General features: G+C 41.7%; 1 pseudogene; it reads right to left on the bottom strand.

Annotated features, from left to right (window-relative positions):
* Nucleotides 1-2,121: 2,121 nt before the first annotated feature.
* Nucleotides 2,122-4,365, bottom strand: LOC112315917 (T-cell ecto-ADP-ribosyltransferase 2-like; annotated as a pseudogene).
* Between the last annotated feature and the right edge of the window lie 3,523 nt (nucleotides 4,366-7,888).

Genomic DNA, 7,888 nt, shown 5'->3' with positions numbered 1-7,888 from the left:
ATGAATGGCTGGTATTGGCTTATGCTTCCCAACTTCTTAAATTCTCTCAAACAAGCAATAGCTGACCTTGGTGAGCCCCAGGCCCAACCAACACTAACAGCAGCCAGCCTAAATTCACAGCCTGGCTGCATTTGGGAATCTCTAAGCCCAGCACAAGAAGCAGCCATCTTGGATTGCTTTATAGTCCAGGCATGGTGGCCTCGGGCAAAACACAGGTAAGGGCTGGCCTTGGCCTGTACCTCCCAGGAAACCCTAGGGCCAGTGCACCACGTGGACAGCTATAGACTATGCAGGAGCACCACCACCCTGCCCCTGCATGACTGATCCTCCATGGAGGTTGGAGGTTGGTGGTAAGTGTTCATACCCAATCCTTGCAGCTGACTGGCCTGGGTAAAACTCTCCCATTTATGTGCCAACAGCAATGAAGACTCAACAACAAGAGGAGAGTATACTCAGCCCACATGAAGGGCGCACCTCAAGTACCCAGCTTGGGTGATAGGGGAGGCTGTACTACTGGATCCTACAGGACATCTACTACATTAGGCCACACTACCAAGACAAAGAATCTAAGCAGCTCTACCTGATACATAGAAACAAACACAGGGAGGCTGATAAAGCAAGGGGACCAAGAAATATGGCCCAAATGGAAGAGCAGATCAAAACTCCAGGAAAAGAGCTAAACAAAATGGAGATAAGTAATCTATCAGAAAAGAGTTCAAAACCCTGGTTACTAGGATGCTCAAGGAACTCATTGGGTACTTTAACAGCATAAAAAAGTCCCAGGCAGAAATGAAGGATACACTAATTAAAGTAAAAAACAATTCACAGGAAAACAACAGTAGAGTGAATGAAGCCAAGAATCAAATCAATGATTTAGAACATAAGGAAGCAAAAAACAACCAATCAGAAAAAAAAGAAGAAAAAAATCCAAAAAAATGAAGAATGTATAAGCAGCCTCTGGGACAACTTCGAGTGTATCAATATTCCTACCATAGGGGTACCAGAAAGAGAAGATAAAGAGCAAGATATTGGAAATCTATCTGAAAAAATAATGAAAGAAAAGTTCCCTAATTTGGTGAAAGAAGTAAACCATTCAGGTCCAGGAAGTACAGAGAATACCCATCAAATGGATGCAAAGAGGCCCACCCCAAGACACATCGTAATTAAAATGACAAAGGTTAAAGATAAAGAGAGAATCTTAAAAGTAGCAAGAGAAAAGAAGTTAGTTGCCTACAGGGGAGTTCCCATAAAACTGTCAGCTGATTTTGCAAAAGAAACTCTGTAGGCTAGAAGGAATTGGCAAGACATATTCTAAGTCATGAAGAGCAGGGACCTACAGTCAAGATTGCTCTACCCAGCAAAACTATCATTGAGAATTGAAGGGCAGATAAGAGCTTCCCAGACAAGAAAAAACTAAAGGAATTCATCATCACCAAATCATTATTATATGAAATGTTATGGAGATTTATTTGAGAAAAAGAAGAATATGAAAACTATGAACAATAAAATGGCAAAAAATACATATGTATCAACAATTGAATCTAAAAAAAAAACTAAGCAAACAAGAAGAATGCCGAATCATGGATCAAAGAGCATTTGATTGTATCCCAATGGGAAGGGGATGAGGAGGAATGGATGAAGTGGTTTAGGGATTAAGAAGTACAAAGAGGTACCGTATTTTTCAGACTATAAGACACACCAGCCCATAAGACGTATCTAGGTTTTAGAGGAGGAAAATAGGAAAAAAAAAACCCTGCTCCACCGCCGCCCCCCCTCCCCACAGAGAGCCAGGTAAGCTAGATTTGGACTATAAGATGCACCCCCATTTTCCTCCCAAATTTGGGAGGAAAATACAGTAGTTACCGAATAGCCACAGGGATGTAAAGTACAGTATAGGAAATGGAGTAGCCAAAGAACTTATATGCATGACCCATGGACGCGAACAATGGTCAGGGGATTGCCTGAGGGAGTGGAGGGTGCTGGGTGGAGTGGGGACAAAGGAGGTAAAATTAGAACAACTATAATAACATAGTCAATAAAATATAATTTTAAAAAATATAAAAATGAATAAAATATTTTAAATTTTTTTCATGGCCTTTCAAGTAAAATTTCATTGTATGTTTAATTTATGTTTGTTATCATAACTTGCTCAAATACCTCATAGCCTGGAATTAGCACTTCCTCTTCAGGTGGATTGAAAAAGAATGGTTTAATACAAACACCTGAGCAGGTTTCAATGGTAAACAGTGTCTCCCTCCCATCTTTAATATATTTTTAGCTTCATTTACAAATATAATGATGAAAATTGGTCAAAACCTACTTTTCCTTTCCCACGGTAATGAAACTTTGTCTTACATCCTCTTTAAACTGTAGAGCATTTCCCTGTAGTGAGAAGCTGAAGAGCTCTTGTAAAATAATAATGGAAGGCTTTAAATGGAAAAGTTAAGTGAATTTTGATGAAATTCTCTTACAGCTTTGTTACTATTGCAATATCCCCAGCATAGGCCACTAAAGCTATTCCATGGAAATCATTGAGTTGTTTTGAAAAGTCTATTTCATTCTTTATTTCCTTCCATTTTATCAGTGCCTTTTTCCATTCATCTTTAAAAAAAAATTTATTCACTTTCAGCCCCAGCTGGTGTGGCTCCGGGGACTGACTGCCAGCCTGCAAACTACGCCAGTTGCATTCCCAGTCAGGGCACATGCCTGAGTTGTGAGCCAGGCCCCCAGTAGGGGCGTGTGAGAGGCAATCACACACTGATGTTTCTCTCCCTCTCTTTCTCCCTCCCTTCCCCTCTCTCTAGAAATAAATAAATAAAAATCTTTAAACATGTTTAAATTCACTTTCAGTACTTTTTCTAACAGCTGGGGTGCTTTTTAAAATCATTTTTCTTTAGTACAGCCCTCATACTGTTCATCAAATGCATTGGAAGCCATGTCTAGGTCATGTGAATGGTCTGGCTGTGCAAGGCCGGTCACCTGTAAAGAAGAGGTAGTGACCCCTGACCCATTTGCATGTACTGGATGCTGCCCAGAGCCCATAGGGTGGACTTCTTGCTCAGCATGAGATTTGACTATCATTCCTATCATAAGATGCATATATGATACATGCATGAAGACAATCTTACTATACTATGAGTAGTGTAAAAAGGAAAAATCTAGCCTTTGTAACTCTAAATATCTGTTTCCTGATACTTAAAAAAATCTTTTCAGATGCATGGTCTCTAACTGGCTTTAGCGCCAGGCTCCAGTGTGGGAACTCTACAGTTTCAGAGATGTGAGGGGAAACCAAGGTCAGCAGGATGTGTGTGGGCGGGGGTGATGTACATCACCTGTTGTGTTAGCCACTATGTTAGGGTCAAAAAGCAAACTGCTGTGGCTAGAAAAGAGGTCATCTCCAAGTTCAAAAGGAACTGCAAATAAACATAAGATAATGAAAGTGAGGTGTGAACATTAGTCTCACTGAGGGTGTGCTGACAACCTCAAACCCAGAGGTCCAGGCTCCTGCTTTCTGCACAGCTACCCAGGATTTCTGTCTGGGCCCTGCAGGCAGGGAGGAGGGAATCTGACCTCTGGCCCCCACCAGGCAGCTGGTAAAGAAACAACTGATACTGGTCGGAGGCAGAGCTGCACGTCATTCAGATGGCCAGCAAGAAAAACGGATCATATTTTGGCACACTCCTCACAGCCCTGGCGTTTTACTTCCCCTTAGAGAAATACCATGAGTCTTTTCACAAATACTTAAAAAAAAATTCTTCTCAAATTTTTGTTAACCCGGGTTTCAAACTTAAGTTCAATCTTCTGAATATCTCTCAACGTTGTCAACTTTCACCATGATCAGGGAGAGCTAATATGCATGGAAGCTTTCGGGGTAACTTGGTTGGAAGGCGAGGTAGAGGTTGGACCACACCCGTCGGGCAGATGACATGATCTCATAGTGCAACTCGGAGATCCTTTGGATTCTATGTAGGGGAAAAAAATAACGCAGTAACTATGAACCAAGGAAAGGATTCCACTTATGTCTCCTAATATTTGCCATAAGAATGGAAGCAGTCAGACCCCCTACATTTATGTTTTATATCGGCTCTACACGAAGAAAAAGTAAAATCAGGAAGTAGCTGAGGACTACTGTTCAGCAGGAAGCAGCAGCTCCGGGAGTGTGACCCAGGAGGACAGAACCTTCTTGTGTGCCTGCCGAGGGAAGACATGTTTCAGAACATGGGCCTCTTAGACCTTTCTAGCAACACACTCCAATCAATAATTTTAGGCAGAGGCACTCTCAGGTCCTGTCCTCCAGACTCCTAGCTGGAAATCCCTCTCACTCACCAGGAATTCCTGCAACATCCAGGAAGATCTCAAGGACATTGACCTTCAGTCCTTTTCCGAGAGTCTCAGATAGTTGTGCTGGCAAGCCTGATGGGCAACTTAGTCCCGCCTGCTTCAAGGTTTTGGCTCTTCAGGTTTCCAGCTCTGAGTACTTGGCCCCCCAAGGATGTAGCTCCCTGTGAGAGAGACCTTTCCTGTGGGGCCTGGGGCGCCTCTGGCCATCATGAAGGTCCCTCCGTGCTTGTCTCTCTCCACCCCTGCATGTATCTCTGGCTCTGAACTCATGGAATTCCTATTATTTGGAACAAATTCTTTCTCTGACTAAAGTTGTTGTGAAATATTTGTCCTACTCACGTGTTAATTGTTTTTCTGACTCTTGATGAATCTAGTTTCTTTGCCAGTATCTGGTGGTAACTGTTACATTCAAATGTTGGGTAGCATCTTTGCTCCGCTGACTTATTTACTTGTTTCTATTAAGGCCTGGTATGAATTTTTAAAAAAATTTTAAAAACTCCTTGCACCCTGACTGGTGTGGCTTAGTGTGTTGGGCATTGTCCTGCAAACTGAAAGGTCACTGGTTGGATTCCCAGTCGGGACACATGCCTGGGCTGTTGGCCAGGTCCCTTGTTCAGGGCAAGCAAAATGCAACTGATCGATTTTCTCTCCCTCTTCCCTCTCTCCCTTCCTCAGAAATAAATAAATAAATAAATAAATAAATAAATAAATAAATAAATAAATAAATAAAATCTTTGAAAACTCCTTGAAAAAGCTTAAAGATCCCTTAGAACTGAAAACAGTTCTGAAAATTCTCTGAGGTTTTTGTTTTTCATCTTTAGAATACTTCTAATTTTTAGAGCTTGCAGAGCACCCTTCCATGGAAATATCCTAATATCAAATCAGATTTTTAAATTACTCCACCTTTGAGATCTTAAGGTCCACCCTCTTGTTTCCTGACCATACTCCCCTTCTGCCCAGCTTCCAGCTTCTTCCTGCTAGAATAGCTCAGGGAGAACACCAGTCCCTGACCTCCTTTGGTCACCACTGCCACCACCTCAGTCCAGGAACCTGGATATTTGCCCAGATGAGTGCAGTGGTCACACCATTCTGCCTGAAACCAGTTGGCCTGACTTCCCTCTTTCCATTGTCACACATCCTGGTATTTTCCTGAACTCATGTTTCCTGCTGTCCCAGCAGGTCTTTCTGACCTTTCTGCACAGCAGGGAGGTTGAGAGCTTGGCTGGAGTAGAAGCTGCCTGAGCTGGTCTGTATTCCAGGATATCAGCCCTGTCCTTTTAGAAACCTAATACTCTCCAGCAGGGCTGGAGGCCCTGTTGTTCTCTGCCCTGTGGTTTCTGGTTGCAGAGCACCCGCTCCCATATTTCACGATGGTCCCACCTCTCCACACTGAACACAGTCCCAGGCTCACCTGAGCCACTGGAGAAGCAGTTGAAATTACTGTCATATAAAAATAATATTCAAGGTTAATTTTTTAAATATCTTTTTAAAGTTAATGTTTAAAGATTTTTCTTTATCTTTTTTTAAAAAAATGTTGACATTCCAAAACCTATAACATGAAAATAACACTTCATCTTTACATGGATGAAAAGCATATTCTTTAACAGAAATTCTTAAGGTTCTGAGGTCAAAGAGTGCATTCTTTCCATTAAAATAAGGTGGGTTTGAAGCTATTTGTTGAGAACAGGCTGTGAAGCAAATTACCTACTGTAACAAATATTCAGGGACCTGGTATGAGAGCCTCTACAAATTGTGTAATGCATTCCCTGGGTTGAGAAGCTGAAGAGACTTGTCCAATAATAATGGAAGGCTTTGAGCTGAAAGTTAAGTGAATCTTGATGGAGTTCTCCTAGCTCTGTTAAACTCTGCTGCAGCGTGCCCAGTATGGGCCACTAGGGCTGTTCCATGGAAATCACTGAATTGCTCATTCTGTTCTGTTTTTCCTTCCATTTTCCCTCTGCCCTTTTACACTCAGTTTAAAAGTTTTCATTGGCTTCCAGTTCTTTAAAAGGCTGGGGTGCCTTTTCCTCCATTTGCTCAGTGCAGCCCACATACCAGTCATCAAGCGTGGTGTCAGCACTTCTGTACTCAGAGCTCACAGCGTGGGCTTCTCCTCAGAATGAAATTTCATGCTTTCCTGCCACAGGCCTCATGTATGAAACGTGTATAGCAAATCCACACTAACTTCTCTATGAAGAACTACATTGTACGGCTTTTATTGAGCTTTATGTTTTCAAAACAATTCTTCCTCTTTAGGACCCATAATCTCTAGTAGACCCTAATCAGGACTCTTCTCCGAGGTCTTGTTCCATGAGGATGCGGGGAGCTGTCTGGGGGATGGTGAGAGCTATGGATCCTCTCTGGAGAAAAGTCCCATAGACACAAAATGCACATTCAATTTTCAGTCCCCAGAATTTCAGTTATACTATTCATAAACCCATAGTCAAGGCCCATGCGGTTCTGGACTGATTAAATTTATGAAAAATATCTATAGAAAGAAAATATCCATCAGAAGATTTATTGGTTAGACAAGAGTATAGAAAAAAGAAACCACAAGGCCACTCACTATCAGTGTCCATCCAAATATCGTGAATGGGAGAGAGAACTCTGGACCAAAAAAATCATCAAATGTTCTGGTCCTAGAAGCAGGATGAGAGTGTCACCCTAACTTAGCGTGAAGCCATTAACCTCTCAAAGGATCAGATTCCCTTTGTTTTGACCTCATGTGTGCCAGACCAAGGTCTGATTATAATTCGACTCCTTGGGTAGCCAGCCTATGGGGTGAGAGTGCTCTGACCAGAGAATCCAAATATCCAGTCCCCTGTGCAGAGAGAGTTCCAGTTGAATTAACAAACCTCGTGACTGTGTTTTTTAAAATAAAGCATTCTCTGGGAAATTGATTAAGAAGATTCCACACAGAAAAGATGCTTTAAGTTTCCGATCTTTTGTAGCAGAGGGAAATGCCTCTGTAAAATATCGATCCAGGTTTCTAAGTCTGCGAGGCAGAGGGAATATGATAGATTTGCCAAATTTCTAATTTCAGTCTCCCAAATGTGTTGTCTTTGGACAAAGAGTCACTGACTTTATTAATTTTATTCTGGGTCTAAATGAGAAGAGTGTGGAATTTTGAGACTTGTGCACAGCAAAGGGAGTTAGGCTGTTTATATACCTTTAGGAGATACAGACACCAGCTACAGTTATGCAGTTCCTAATGATGACCAATTATTGTGCAATTATAATTTGAGGTTTCCTACCATGGAAAATAATATCAAAAATTTGAAAACCCAATGTTTTTAAAGAGACTTTTCAGATAACCCCACAAAGCTGAAAAATATTGAACAGGGCGGCTACAAATAAAAATCTGTCATGAGGGCAATCTGTCTTTGGACTACTAATCTCAGCCTTCATCGGTCTCTAACACGGTCGTGAGAATAGCTTCATCGCTGTGAGTTTCATCTGTCTTACACCTTAGTAACACTCCTCTCTCTGCAGTTTCTTTTTACAAGCAAATAGCACATAAGAAGGCTGCAATCTCTGACTTCAGCAC

Source organism: Desmodus rotundus, chromosome 5, assembly GCF_022682495.2.
Source record: "Desmodus rotundus isolate HL8 chromosome 5, HLdesRot8A.1, whole genome shotgun sequence".
In the NCBI taxonomy this organism is placed as follows: Eukaryota; Metazoa; Chordata; class Mammalia; order Chiroptera; family Phyllostomidae; genus Desmodus; species Desmodus rotundus.
The sequence above is the reverse complement of the archived record's forward strand: the minus strand, read 5'-3'. Positions and strand labels throughout refer to the sequence as shown.